This window comes from Heterocephalus glaber, unplaced genomic scaffold, assembly GCF_053883595.1.
Source record: "Heterocephalus glaber isolate CG9 unplaced genomic scaffold, H.glaber_assembly_v1.0 deba00001509, whole genome shotgun sequence".
In the NCBI taxonomy this organism is placed as follows: Eukaryota; Metazoa; Chordata; class Mammalia; order Rodentia; family Bathyergidae; genus Heterocephalus; species Heterocephalus glaber.
In genome coordinates, this window is record NW_028258325.1 from 58,340,537 (window position 1) to 58,354,819 (window position 14,283).

The window sequence follows — 14,283 nt, forward strand, 5'->3', positions numbered from 1 at the left end:
CTATATCCTTTTAAATTCTGTAAAATCTGTGGTAATGTCTCCTAGATCTTAATATTATAATTTAAAACATGTATAATTGATATTGTGTAATAGGAAGAAAAGGTCTAAAAGAGCAAGGGAATTGGGAGGGGTAGGGGAAGGGAAAAAAGGGAAAGGAAAAAATATGAGAAGAGGAAAAAAATGGAAACAAGGTCTTTGCAAATAGGGAAGGGTGGAGGGGTTGAAAGGATGGCAAGGGAAGGGGACAAAAATTAAGAACCAAGAGACTTATGTAATAGTACAAGATCCCAATGATGAATGTAACTGTATTTTATACCTAAAATGTACCAATAAAGTTAATGGGGGAAAAAAAAGAAATAAACAGGACACACATATGTAAGTACCAAATAGTTTCTCCAGTAAGAGTAACTGAAATGTAAATAGGGACTAAAAGGTATAATAGATAATGTGAAATAGGAAGAAAAAGGGCAAAGGGGAAGGGGAAGTGGTAGGGCTAGGGGAAAGGAGAGAAGGGAATGGAATGAATATGAGAAAATGAAATAACAGAAACAGAATCTTTGTAAATAGGGAGGGATGGAGAGGTTGAAGGGAGGGCAGGGGCATGGGGAAAAAATAAGTACCAAGAGTGATTATGTAAATTTCCAATGATGAATGTCATAATATTGTATACCTAAAATGTACCAATAAAATTAATAAAAATGAAATAAAAGAGTAAAGATGGGGGGGAAGAAGCTAAAAGAAGACACCAGCTTAAAAATAGAGCAATAGCTATGAAGACAGGAATGATGTGGCCACTATTTAAAAAATAAGCCTATCCCAATCAAACACAGACTTGGTTAGTAAAATCTCAGAATGTACCACATACAGAGACTATTCCTAGTTTGCTACCAATATTTAAGAACTGAAAGTAACCTAGAAATATGACAGCAGAAATGCAGCAGTAAATCAATAGAGTTAAATACAGCTAAATTCTTTGTGCCAAGTACCTAGTTTTAAAACTGTTCCTATGCTGTGAAGTTCCGAGCTAATTTACCCAGTAAGCCAGACCCGTCTTTGTCCCGTCGGCAAGATAGTGAAGCCCAAGTACAAATGATGGAGCACCATCAACGCCTCCGAGTCCAGCACCAACCCGGATGGAGTACAGGGAGCAGGAGGACAAAACGAGAGGGACCAGGCTATAATCCGGTGCCTAAACATGTATAGGCAAAAGGAGCGCAGGAATAGTTGTGGTAAAGTGATTAAGCCTCTGCAGTATCCATCAACGGTGGCTTCTGGTACAGTGGCACGAGTAGAGCCAAATATTAAATGGTTTGGAAACACACGTGTGATTAAGCAGTCTTCATTACAGAAATTTCAAGAGGAAATGGATACAGTTCTGAAGGATCCATACAAAGTTGTCATGAAGCAAAGCAAGTTACCAATGTCTCTTCTCCATGACGGAATCCAGCCTCATAACTCCAAGGTGCACATTCTTGACACTGAAAGTTTTGAAACTACATTTGGTCCTAAGTCACAGAGAAAGCGGCCAAATTTATTTGCGAGTGATATGCAGTCACTGATGGAAAAAGCTGAGATATCCACTGAGAGCTATGACCAGGGCAAGGATCACGATTTGGTAACCGAAGACACTGGTGTGAGAAATGAAGCCCAAGAAGAGATATATAAGAAAGGACAGCCCAAAAGAATATGGGGTGAGCTCTACAAGGTGATAGATTCATCAGATATTGTAGTCCAAGTTCTTGATGCTAGAGATCCAATGGGTACCCATTCCCCCCACATTGAGGCTTACTTGAAAAAGGAAAAACCCTGGAAGCATGTTATTTTTGTACTCAACAAATGCAACCTTGTTCCAACCTGGGCAACAAAATGATGGGTTGCTGTCCTCTCCCAGAAGTATCCAACACTTGCTTTCCATTCGAGTCTTGCTAACCCCTTTGGCAAAGGAGCATTCATTTAGCTTCTGTGGCAGTTGGGAAAGTTGCACACTGACAAGAAACAGATCAGCGTCTGCTTCATTGGGTATCCAAATGTTGGCAAGAGCTCCGTGATCAACACAATGAGTTCCAAGAAAGCTTGCAAAGTGGCCTGCATTGCAGGTGAAACAAAGGTCTGGCAATATATTACCTTGATGCATCAGATATTCCTCATTGACTGCCCAGGTGTGGTTTACCCCTCTGAGGACTCAGAGACAGACACTGTGCTGAAAGGAGTTGTTCAAGTTGAAAAAATTAAGTCCTGAAGACCACATTGGTGCTGTCCTGGAACGAGCAAAACCAGAATATATCAGTAAGACATACAAGACTGATTCATGGGAGAATGCTGAGGACTTTCTTGAGAAGCTTGCTTTCTGCACTGGGAAATTATTAAAGGGTGGAGAGCCTGATTTGAAGACTGTGGGCAAGATGGTCCTTAATGACTGGCAGTGGGGCCGGATCCCTTTCTTTGTCAAACCACCCAATGCAGAGGCGCCTGCAACCCCCCAGCTTCCTCCTTCCTCATCTTTGGAAGATGCTACTGAAACAACCCAGAACAACTTGGAAGAGACTACAGAGACCACAGGTGAAGGTTCAGAATCTGTCATTGAGAAAGAAAAAGAAGAGGACCGTCCCTGTGATGCTAACTCTGAAATGCAGCAGATCCTTGCATGGGTTCGACAGAACTTCGGCAAAATCAATATCATGCCCCAGTTTTCTGGTGATGATCTGGTTCCTGTGGCGGTGTCAGACAGCGAGGAAGAGCTGGAGAGCTTTTCTGCTTCTGAGGAGGAGGAGGAGCAGAAGCAGGACCAGACAGATGTCAAGGAAGAGGCTCATCAGGAGTCCCAAGAAGACCAAGTGGGAAATGACACCAAAGCAGTGGTAAAAGCCCTGGATGAGAAGACTGCAAAATACCAGAAGTTTTTAAGCAAAGCCAAGACTGAAAAGTTTTCAGCAGTCAGGATATCTAAGGGGGTAAGTGAAAAGGTTTTTGCAAAGTCTGAAGAACAAAAAGAAACACCTGAAGAAGTAAACAAATCAGCAAGTACTAAAAAGGGAAGGAATCAGAAGGCACAGAGGGAAGAGGAACAGTCAAATAAAACTCAGAGGATGCTTATATCTAAGGAATGAAGGCAAGCAGCATGACAGCAGCAATCCAAAAAAGTTGGTGTACGCTACTATGAAACACACAATGTGAAAAATAGGAACCAGAACAAAAAGAAGACCAACGACTGAGAAGGACAGAAACATAAACAAAAAAAATTCAGACATAATCAGTAACACCTAAAGAATTGTTTATTAAATTATACCAACATGTGCAATTACAAATTGTGTTTATTTTCTTAATGCCCAGGTGGCATTTCTGAGGCCATATATGTTTGTTCTGAGGTTTTATAGCTGAAACCATTCACCGGTGCTAGTGAAAATAAAGAGAAAGTGCCACAACCCCCCCCCCAAAACACAGCAACTGTTTCTATGATGCATTCATTATATTAATCACTTTAAAATTAATATTTCAGGGCCGGGGATTTAGCTCAGTGTTTTCGCTGCCTGCTGCACAAGTGGAGGGACCCAAATTTGATCTCCAATACCAAAAAAAATAAATAAATAAAAATAATATTTCAAAGGCCAATAGAAAAAATTACTGTAATATAAGTAGATATTAATAAAGAAAATATAAAAGACATTCATTACTTCTATGAAAGAAAACAAAATTTCATTAAAAATTTATAGAATAACAATAGTTAATATATTGTGTATCATAATTTAAAAGAATGGCTAAAACATTACTCAGAGTTGAAGTTATAGACAAAAAAGTCTCTTACAAAGAACACCAAACAGATAAAAGCACAAAATTTTCTCTTCAATGAACTAAGAGAAACTAGTAGTATAAATAAGTTAGTATTTACATATATATAAATATTTTGAAACAGTGGAATAGATAGTTTGGGGAATTATTTGGATTTATCCCTACTTCCTATATTCTAATATGTTAGAATTTTTTCTAATAAGAAGAAAAATCTTACCTCTCAGGACTGGTATTTGGACTGAATAAAATTATTCTTTTTTCTAAACCTAAATATTTAAACCCTAGGGAAAAGAAAAAAGTAATATTATCAAGCTATAAATCAATACCTTAAAATTTGAATGACTGTTCCTACCATCTGTGTGCCATCACATGACAATAAGTGTGGATTTAACTGTGCTCCTGTTACCTCACAGCTGCACCCTCCCTATTTCCCTTCACTGTTTCTCCATCATCATTTAATGGAAGATTATATCCTCAAACTACAGTTTAACCTACCTAGAATGTATATATACATATGCTTATCTGGAGTGTCGGATGAGTATGTTTATATTTTGGATGAAAGTGGACAGAACAGGAGAATGAGGAATGAGTAATATTTGTAAGAAATACACCCAAAAAACTAGATGTGGTTGTGCACACCTGTAATCCCATCACTTGGGAGGCTGAAGCAGGAAGGTCAGGCCAGCCTGGGCTATATAATGAGAAGCTGCCTCCAAAACCATAAAATACAAAACAAAATAAAAGAAGAAATACATCTGAATATCAGGAAAAATCTAGTAAATTTCTTGTTTTGTAGTTAATTTTATAGATAACTATTTGATTGAATTACCAAGTGCAAAATACCCAAATCAGTGCAAAAATGGTGGGAGGCAGTCTTTCAGTTTCAAAGTGGATATTATCTTCCCAGCCACACTAAATTCACAGAAATTAAAGAAAGTGTATTCGAATAAATAAATTAAAATACCAACAGTAAAAAAAACAAGTCATTTAAAAGCAGGAAAGAGAAAAACAAGTTATAAAATGAGAATGATGTTGGCGTCCATGCCTCTCTTGAGAAGGGTCTAACCAAGAAAGTGAGACAGAGAACACAATTGTTCCACACCTTGGGGAACAGATCCAAGAGCAGGTGGCCACTGACAACATAATTAGTTGGAACACCACAAATGAAGGAGTCCAGTGAGTCCCCAGTCCATATCTCTTTCCTTGCCCTCCTGTAAGACAAATCAGTAGTATCTGTCTTCACAAGAAAGATGAACATGGTATTTCAAATAGGGCAGTGTACCAAATACTATGTGGAAGTAACTCCCAGCCTGGTGGATGTGGGGAGTTCCTGTCTCAGGACAGTGGAGAATGAACTCAAGGACAAAGGAGGTGAAGAGCAGGAAGAGTTTGTTAAGAGAAAGCTCCTGAGAGGCAGGAGGGGTCCCAGAAGTGGGAGGCTGCTGAGGCTCTTTGTCTAGGGGGTTCGTATGAAGCAAAATCACACTGCCGGTTACTTTGGGTCAAACTGTCATCAACCTATGGGATTACAATATAGTCACTCTGCTAACGATGCAATAGAAAAACAAAGTACGCAGCAAGGGTACACTGCACTAGAACAAAGGCATTTCTGGAAGGGGTAGGAGTGAAAGTCAGAGTGTTCTGGTCATCCAGCTAGGTGTTTGTTATGTAGTTTCTAAGTGTTTGTTACATTGTTCAGGCTAACTGGACCAGATGGTGCTAGTTAAAGCACAGCTTTGAGCTTCTGTTTATCTCTGGGGAGGCTTGTAGGCCTAGCCAAAGTGTCTCCATCTTAGGGCCTAGTTTTCTTTCAACTCAGCCCTGGACTATAGCCCGGGTTTGCCTCAACTCTGTTCTGACTCTGTCTTGGGCCTGGTCCCTTTCTAACTGCCTTTAAATGTCTACCTAATTCAGCTATCTGGAATAAGACACTGGAGACATTAAGAGAAACCAGAAGCACTATATCCTGATCAGTCATCAAGTTACCTCACCAGGCATAACATTCTTAAACAGGTTTAAAGAGGCTGTAGTAGAAGAAATATTTCAGGAACTAATAGCCTACAATTTTCCAGAACCAGAAAGACATGAAATCTCACAAAGAGTCAATGAATGTTATGCAATGAAAAACACAGATACATGGGGATGAAAGCTTAGAGTAGCAAGTATAGAGAGGAAAATACTGATACTGCTAGAGAGAAAAGATACATTCCTCACAGGAAAATAAGAATGGATTGATGTCCAACTTTTTATCAGCACATTGCTGACAATGAAACAGCTAGAAAAATGTTGGGTTGGAAAAGCCTTTAAATGTGGAATTCCATACCTAGTCATATTGTCATTAAGCAAAGCCATTTTCAGAGATAATAATAACTGAGAATTTGATGGACTTGTCTTCTAGTTCTGAGGTTAGCTTAATATTAAACATTCAATTGTGTTTCAGGCATATTTCAGATATGTGTGGCTGCTCCTATCCCAGGGCACCCTGCCAGTTTCTATGATTGAATGTAGTCATTGTTTTCTCTGTTACTGAAGAGATTCTTTGGACACTTCACTCAGTTTGTGCCTTTAATAACTTCTTACATTTTAGTTATTTCCCAATGCCTCCTCACTACCCTAAAATGATGATCTCTTACATTTTAAATCCCTGGAATCCTTGTCTCTGGCTTGGTTCCCATCCTGAGAGCCCATCCTTGTACCAATCCTGCATGTCTGCCAGATCTGAGTCATGGTCTCTCCCAAAATGGCTCTTTCAAACAGGACTTAAACTTTACTTAGGGCAAACTAAAACTTTTAGTAGAACATAAGATTATATGTCATTTTAGAATTTACCTAAAAAGTACCTATAAGAAATCAGAAGGAATAAAGGTCATCTAGGCTTGGATTTAAATCTTAGCCCTGCAATTTACTAGTTGAATGTCCCAGGGAAAGTTTTACTTAACATGCCTAAACCCATTTTTATAAATAGGAATAATATTTTTTTTTCCTGCAGGGTCATTGTTCAAAACAATTAAATGTGAATTTTCTCTTCTTCTGTCATAATAAGAGTACAAATTTTGCAAAGATGAATTCATTTAACCTTGAAAAATAATTTAAGAAATATAAATGTATTTGCCACAACGTGAATAAGTAAAAAATTAGTTGAATATACAAGGTGAAATTTTAATTTACTCATGTTGCCACTTGCAAATAACTACTTAAAAACAAATTACCAAATATTTATTGAATGCATGAATTATGTAAAGTCCTCTTAACTGTGTTTATGCCATGCAGTTAGACAATGTTTATATAACTAAAGTATATAATCAGAAAACTTGGAGAAATATTGTCAACCTAGTCAAGAGGACCGTATTTTTCAAGTGAACCAACACATTCTCTTGTAGTAGGCAAATCTTTTGGGACAAATTATCAGAGTATTTCTTAGTAAGTGTGATATCAATATCAAACACCTTTCACAATGAATATCTACCTGCTAGTTTACTCAGAAACTGGAGGTGTCTAGACTTCTCACCATTTCTGCAGCAAGGTGTTTGTGTCTTACTGCTGGTGTTGAGACTCCGTTGTTTCTGCCTTGTATCTAGACAGCCTTTTGGCTGAGTTGTTCTTTCTTCAAATTTATTTTGTCTTCAAATGTCTTATCTTATTGATCTGACAGCTATCTTTAAAATGATTTGGATATGGACTTATTTATTAGCTTATTGCTCAGTTACTTCCTTTTCAAATAAGTATACTAAAATATACTAAAAAAAAAAAATCAAACATACTACCCTGGAGTGTTACCAGCCACTTATGTTTATACACATAGGTTCATTTGCTTAATGCTGACCAAATCAAAGGTGGCCAATTATTATGGTGGAAAGGAAAAAGGCGTTATTGAAAGCTGGCTCCTGGAAGATGGGGGTGGCCTCACCACCCAAATCACCATCTTGCCACTTACAAGTGCATTGGGGTCCTTATAACAAGGAATAGTTTGAGGGGTATCAAATGAGATGAAAGAGATGCACAAGCTCGTTTCCTCCTTGCTGGGAGCTAGACTTCTTTCCCTGTGGAAATGACACTGGACTTTGACCTCATGGTGCCAGCATCTACATGATGTGTCCATTCATCTGGGATGAGAAAAGGTGGGGGTGGCAGTGTATGCTGCAGGCCTGAGGAAGTTTGAAGTCATTTGTCTCTAAAAGGAAACAAAATTCTAACTTTTAAATTTCCATTTTGCGTTACCAGTGCCATTTATAGCAAAATTTGGAGTACAAGCTTCCAATGAGCAGGTGTAGTTGCCATTCTGAGATGGAAAGTGGGTGAGCACTTTTACACTAGTACACAAATAGCTCTCCATTACTCTTGGAGGGAGTGCTGAATGTAGGACAGTAGCCCCCAGCCAGGCTTGTAGAGCTCTACACTTATGTGTTCCACTTACTAATGTAAATTTGGTTCATTAGCAAGGCTGAACCTCGGTAGAGGTAGAGTTTCTTTTAAATTTGGATTTTAGCTTACTGAGCCTATTTATTACCTGAAAATCACCATTTCATTCTTGGAAGTTGATATGTTGATAATTTGTGTTGAAATATCTGCTTCCAGGAGTATAGAAGATGAGATCATGCAGTTTCAACTTTCTTTTATCTCATTCTGAACAAGATTGAAGAGAAACTGTATTGGATTTGGTAGAGTGAGAAATGGACTATAATAGTAGAGTGAGAACCACTTTCTTTTTTTGTTTGTTTGATAAAGTTTTTATTGGTTGGTAGTGTTTGCAAAATCACAGCTTTTACTCATCAATTGAGGATCAGTTATGGTTTTGGTAACTTGGATCCTTCAGAACATCAAGCAACCAGTCATACACAGGGTAGTCCTTCCATGGTCTCCTGTGCTCTGTAACAGCAAAGGTGCAGGCAGTGGCATCAAACATAACTCGGCAATTTAATTTGTCATAGTACACAGGCATTTCATCTGACCTGCAGCATATAATTGGATTTTCACTGCAAGTACAATTTACACAGGGGCCCATGTTCCATGTTGAGTTCATTGGGTATTTTAGTCCATAAAAAAACGTGCATTCAGCAGGAAAATCTCCTTCACCTTGGTCTTGAGGTAGGCTGAAGCAATGGGCTCTGCATAAGTTGAAAAATGTGGCCAAGGGCAGGAGGCTCCCCAGAAGACCTTTAGTTTGTAGAGGCTTCAGTGCTTGCATGATTGGCAGTGCAGTAAGTAGAAGCTGATGCTGAAGAAATCTCTGGATGACAAGGTGGCCTGTGCATTTCACACCTTTCAGGCAACTCTATCACTGATCAATCTCATGCTTTTCAACATTACTTTCTCCTGGGGTCCAGGTGTTCTGGTGCATCAGGCACAGAACACATCTCATCCCAGCCATCGTCTAGGGATTCATTTCTCTTTCCAATTATATTGATGTCACTTTTGTATCCCTACCACTTGCCACCTGTGCTCCCAACAGGCTGACACCACCCTCATGTTATTTGCAGGTAGCAGTTCTCACCGGGAAAGTACTTGTGGATTTACTGTTGAACAGATGTTTCAATGGGAGTTATTTTTCTCTACTCTTAGAGAGGGGCAGCAGGAGAATCTCCTTCACCTTGGACCTGAGGGAGGGTGAAATAGTGGGCTCTGCATACAGTGGCAAAGACGGCCTGAGCCAGCAGACTGCTCAAGAGAGCTTTTGTGTGTAGAGGCTTCAGTCCTTACATGTTTGGCAGGGCAGTAAGTAGAACCTGATGCTGAAGAAATCTCTGAATGACAAGGTGCCCATATTTCCTTTATCCATTGATCTGCTGATGGGCATCCAAGATTGAGCTCCCATATGTCCTCTGAGAACCACTTTCTCTTCCATAGAAAGTGTTACTTGAGACTAAATTGGATGAATTTCTGAGACTTTTGAATAGACCATGGAGCCAGATCCAAACAGCGGAGAGAATGGAGTACTTTTCTGTGATATAAATTAATTTTCACTTAAATGCACTATGCAAGAATCAATCTCTCTCTCTCTCTCTCTCTCTCTCTCTCTCTCTCTCTCTCTCTCTCTCTCATGTGTGTTGGCATATGCCAAATGGAGGTTTGCTGGCTTCTGTGCAGAGACTCTGAAATGTAATTGGGTGCTGGGTTCTAGTTACTTCTGGTAGCAACTGTTAGGAGGTGGTTGTAAACTATGTCTCATAGTTCCACTTTGGTCTACAGAAATAGATACTTTAGTCACAGAAATAGATACTTTAGTCACAGAAATCCCCTAAAAAATTCAGGTGCCAGTGTTGAAAAATGAGGTGATTTTGGGATGGGTATGATGACACATCCCTGTAATACTAGCACTCAGAAGCCTGAGGCAAGAGGATTGCCATGAGTTTGAGACCAGCCTGAACATAGTAGGACCTTGTCTCAAAAAGAAAACAAAAAAGAGATGATTTCACTTAAAAAATATGAATTTCAGAATTCTGTTGCAAAATGGTATCTGGAAAAACTATGTAACCAACACAACAAAATAGAACTTGAAAAATTAGAATGGTTTTCCTTAGAGACAAGTGGAGAGTTATCCTGGGTTTGGAAGGAACTGCATAAATGCAAGAGTAGAGCTAAACCTTGTCATCTGTTGGAGTTTATAACTAGATGTCCCACCCCCAAAAGCCTCATGCACTCATGGGATTTAGGGAGGTGACTGGATCATGGGTGTGTGAACTCACCAGTGCACTAATCTACTGATGAGTTTATAGCTAAATGTGATTTGGGAAGTGAAGCATGGTTGGAGGAAGTGGGTCACTGTGGGTGTAAACTGGAAAGGGTACCTCTCTCCTTCCTTGATCTCTTTCTGGCTGCTGCCTGCCATACCATGAACTGGTTCTCCTCTGCCATATCTCTCTGCCATGCTGCCCTGTCTTGGAGGCAGTCAAGTATAGAGTGAAAAACCTCTACAAACTATGAGCCAAAATAAACCTCTCCTCAGAGCTGTGGTTGTTGAGTATCTCAGGAAGGAGAAAGTAACAAAGACAACATTCATGGAGGCGTGGTGCTTTAATTTGCTATAAAATCATTTCAAGTTCTACAACATCATAACAACTACAAAGACTGTCAGACCAAAAACATGGGAAGAATAAAAACTTCCTTATGTTTGATTGTTTTTTTTAAAAAATCCATTGTTTATATGATTAATTTTAAATCACTTTGTGATTGTAAAACATAAACAATATCAACTTTCTATGATTTTTATATAATATGCCATAATAAAAGAGAAGTGAAGCAAATGAAAAGATACAAGAATTTTCACACAAATAAAAATTCAACTTTATAAAACATTAAATGGTCAACTTTATAAAATATTGTCAAATTGATATAAGATACATTATGAATGTATACTTCCATTAGTGATGTATAAGAGTTCCTGTGTCCTAGTTACCAGATGGTGGGTCCTCAGGGAATTCTTTCTAGGTTCGTGTCCTGAACAAAATTGGACAAGACATACAAAAAAGGTAGGGGGGATACACATTTATTGAAGGTGGAAAAGAAGCATGATCTGAAAAGTGAGCGCAGGCCTGTGAGCAGATTCACAATGGCCACAGGATAAGTGAAGGGAATCTTTTGTGTCTGAAATTCATGGATTAGTTCTTCACTCATGCAAATAAGGCACTGGGATGGTTGTCCTATCAAAAACTCACTTGCCCTGGTGCTAAATTTGAACTGTCCTATTGAAGACTCACTTGGTTTTCTGCCAGATGTAAATGAAGAATTGAAAATAGCACTTTTCTGGCCAAGGATATAGCTCAGTGGCACCTCACCTGCCTGGCAAGTGCAAGGTCCTGAGTTTGACCCTCAGTACCACAAAAAAAAAAAAAAAAAGAAAGAAAGAAAAAAGGAAAAAGAAAATAGCAGTTTTCTGATTGGATCTGAGCACTGTGCTCAGGAGCCTGAATCATCCTGGATCCTGTCTTCTGTGCATGTGCCCTGGGTCTTCATGGTAACAATAGATTTCACCTAATTGTCACTGGTTTTACCCTATCCCTAATCTACCTCATCTCCATGGTTACTTTTCTCCTTTTATTTCAATATTAACAAATGAAATATTCTCTGTCTTCACTCTGTTCCTAGTACTTAGGGGAAATACTACATCTAAAGTATTGGAAAAGCATTTGTATCACCAATGCAATGCAACAAATCTCACAAATTAAGTGCATAGGATATGCAATTAAACAGGATTTCTGATAAGCCTTCTATAAAATCTGAGCTATTATCCTGATAGTGCTACTTTTTCTTTTTTTTTTTTTTGAGACAGGGTCTTGTTACATAGTCTAGGCTAGTCTTGAACTCACCATGGAGCCCAGGGTGGCCTTGAACTCCTGGCAATCTTTCTGCCTCAGCCTCCCCAGTGCTCAGATTACAGGTGTGCACCAACATGCCCAGCTAGTAAGTGCTACTTTGAGAATCAGGCATCAAGTTCTCTCTTGGCTCGGGGGAATCTGTTACTTGGATCCTACCATGAGATCAATAGTTATCTTTTTTTCAGGTTATGCTCCCTGTTCTTGTCACTGTGAGGATTTAATGAGATTATCTATTTAAAAGTCAGCATAAAACTTAGCACACCACAAGCAATTATTAATTCACTGACTCATGTAACAAAAACTTATTTCTAAGGTCCAGGGATTTAGCTCAGTTGTCCCACCTCCTGGCTCGCAAGTGCAAGGTCCCGAGTTCGATCCCCAGTACCAAAAATAAAAAATAAAAAACAAAAATACCACTTATTTCTAGAAGTATTTCCTAATTAGAGATCTAACACTGAGGTATTGTGCCTTAACACACTCTAATATACATACCCTAAAAATTTGCGTGGAAACGTGCACATACACAGATCGATCTACCATTCTATTGAGACAGAGAAAATATATGTTCTTATAACTAGAATATTTCATGATAGCATATTTTTGTTCCTGAACCATCTTAGAAATTATTTGAATCAGGAAAAAAAAAGGAAGATGACAAAGAGGAAGGCATGAGAAGGATAAATGGGTGTGGACATGTACACCAATAATCCCAGGAATCAGGAGGCTGAGGCAGGAGAACTGTTTGAAGGTAGCCTAAGCTACAGAGATCCTGTCTCAAAAATAGTCAATCAATCAATCAATCAATCAAATGAGGTCAATGAGAGTCAGACAGGGTTGATCCAGGATAGTTTCAATTTTCTACAAAAAGGAACAAAATGACTAAGAATTATTAAAAGCAGTGGCAAGATGTTCATTCTTCCTAAACCTATCATGCTTAGAAGCCAGCCAAGATGTAGTTAATATTTGTCCATAAAAGAAACAAGTAACCCAAGTTTTTTCATCTGAAAACTCTTTTTTACCTGCTTCCTTGCTGCTTATTGATTGACTGATAGCTTTACTTCAGTCAAAGTAAGTTGTCTTTTTATTATCCCTAGAAAGGTATGCATTAATAATTTATGATTTGGATTTTAAAAAGCATAATAGCAATGTTTTTAGTGGAATAATTGCCAAGCCCACTTGTGGATATACAAGCTTTCATTAGGCATTATATGCAGCAGCTACTTTGGCAATAATCCTGTATGCCTTATGCCCTTACAGAAGCCTTGTGAAGCACACATGACCCTGTTTTAGGAAATATCCTGTAGGTATATACACTTTGCTAGTCTACCTGAAAAGTTATTTTAAAATAGTTTTATTTACATCACACAACATTCAAATAATATTGTTTTTGTGTGCAAGTTTGAGTCAGGACCTTATTATGTTGTTATGTAGTTTGCCTTGAATTTATGGCCATCCTTCTGCCTTGGTCTACCAGAATTATAGGCATGTGCCACCACACCCAGCCCAATACTCAGTTATTTTATTTTATTTATTTTTTGGTACCAGGGATTGAACTTGGGCCCTTGTGCTTGCAGGGCAGGCAGCAGAACCACTGAGCTAAATCCCAGGCCCAATAATCAGTTTTTAACAGAGACAGAAAAACCTTCTTAATCCAGACTACTCGTGGCAGAGTTTAGAAATTAAATGTTATTTAAGAATCATGGGAAAATATAAATAGAAAAACAATTTATGGATTTGCACAGAAAATTATATTTTGGTTCCACCTCTCACAGCCCAGAGGTAGGGGCTTCTGGGCCACCATTCCACCACTCCCAGCACAGAGGAGGTGAGCCAAGTGGGTGCCAATAGCACCCACCCCCCTCGAAATGAGAAGACGTGTAAACAAGTCTCAAAACCAAACTTCCAGATCACCTACAGAAACCCCAAAGGAAAATTCTTTCTATTAGTGTTCTTGGAATTGTGGTCTTTGTTATCTTTTTCTAAAATATCCTTCAGAACATAGAGCTGGTTTGGTGGTCATGAATTTCTTCATTTGTTCTTTGTCATGGAAGTATCTTATTTCTCCATTGATTCTGAAAGATAATTTTTACAGGGTACATCAATCTGGGTTTGAGCTTTTCTTCCAGGACTTGAAATACTTCAAGTTCTCCTTGCCTTAAGTGTTTACATAGAGAAGTCTGTTTTG

At 38.7% G+C, this 14,283-nt stretch overlaps 1 protein-coding gene and 1 pseudogene across 22 annotated transcripts in view; one reads left to right on the top strand and one right to left on the bottom strand.

Moving 5' to 3' along the window:
- Window positions 1-14,283, bottom strand: part of LOC101702191 (transmembrane protease serine 11E) — a 155,484-nt gene that overhangs the window by 112,617 nt on the left and 28,584 nt on the right. For 12 of the 22 annotated variants that reach the window (XM_087187748.1, XM_087187745.1, XM_087187738.1 and 9 more), the window contains exon 2: window positions 2,125-2,258. The exons of 9 other annotated variants lie outside the window; for them this stretch is intronic. The gene's annotated coding sequence lies outside the window, so the exon portion shown is untranslated. Of the gene's footprint in view, window positions 1-2,124; window positions 2,259-4,003; window positions 4,044-14,283 lie in introns of those variants that run through there. One more of the 22 variants, XM_087187734.1, reaches the window with a different exon arrangement.
- On the top strand, window positions 1,047-3,257 carry LOC101710442 (nucleolar GTP-binding protein 2 pseudogene; annotated as a pseudogene).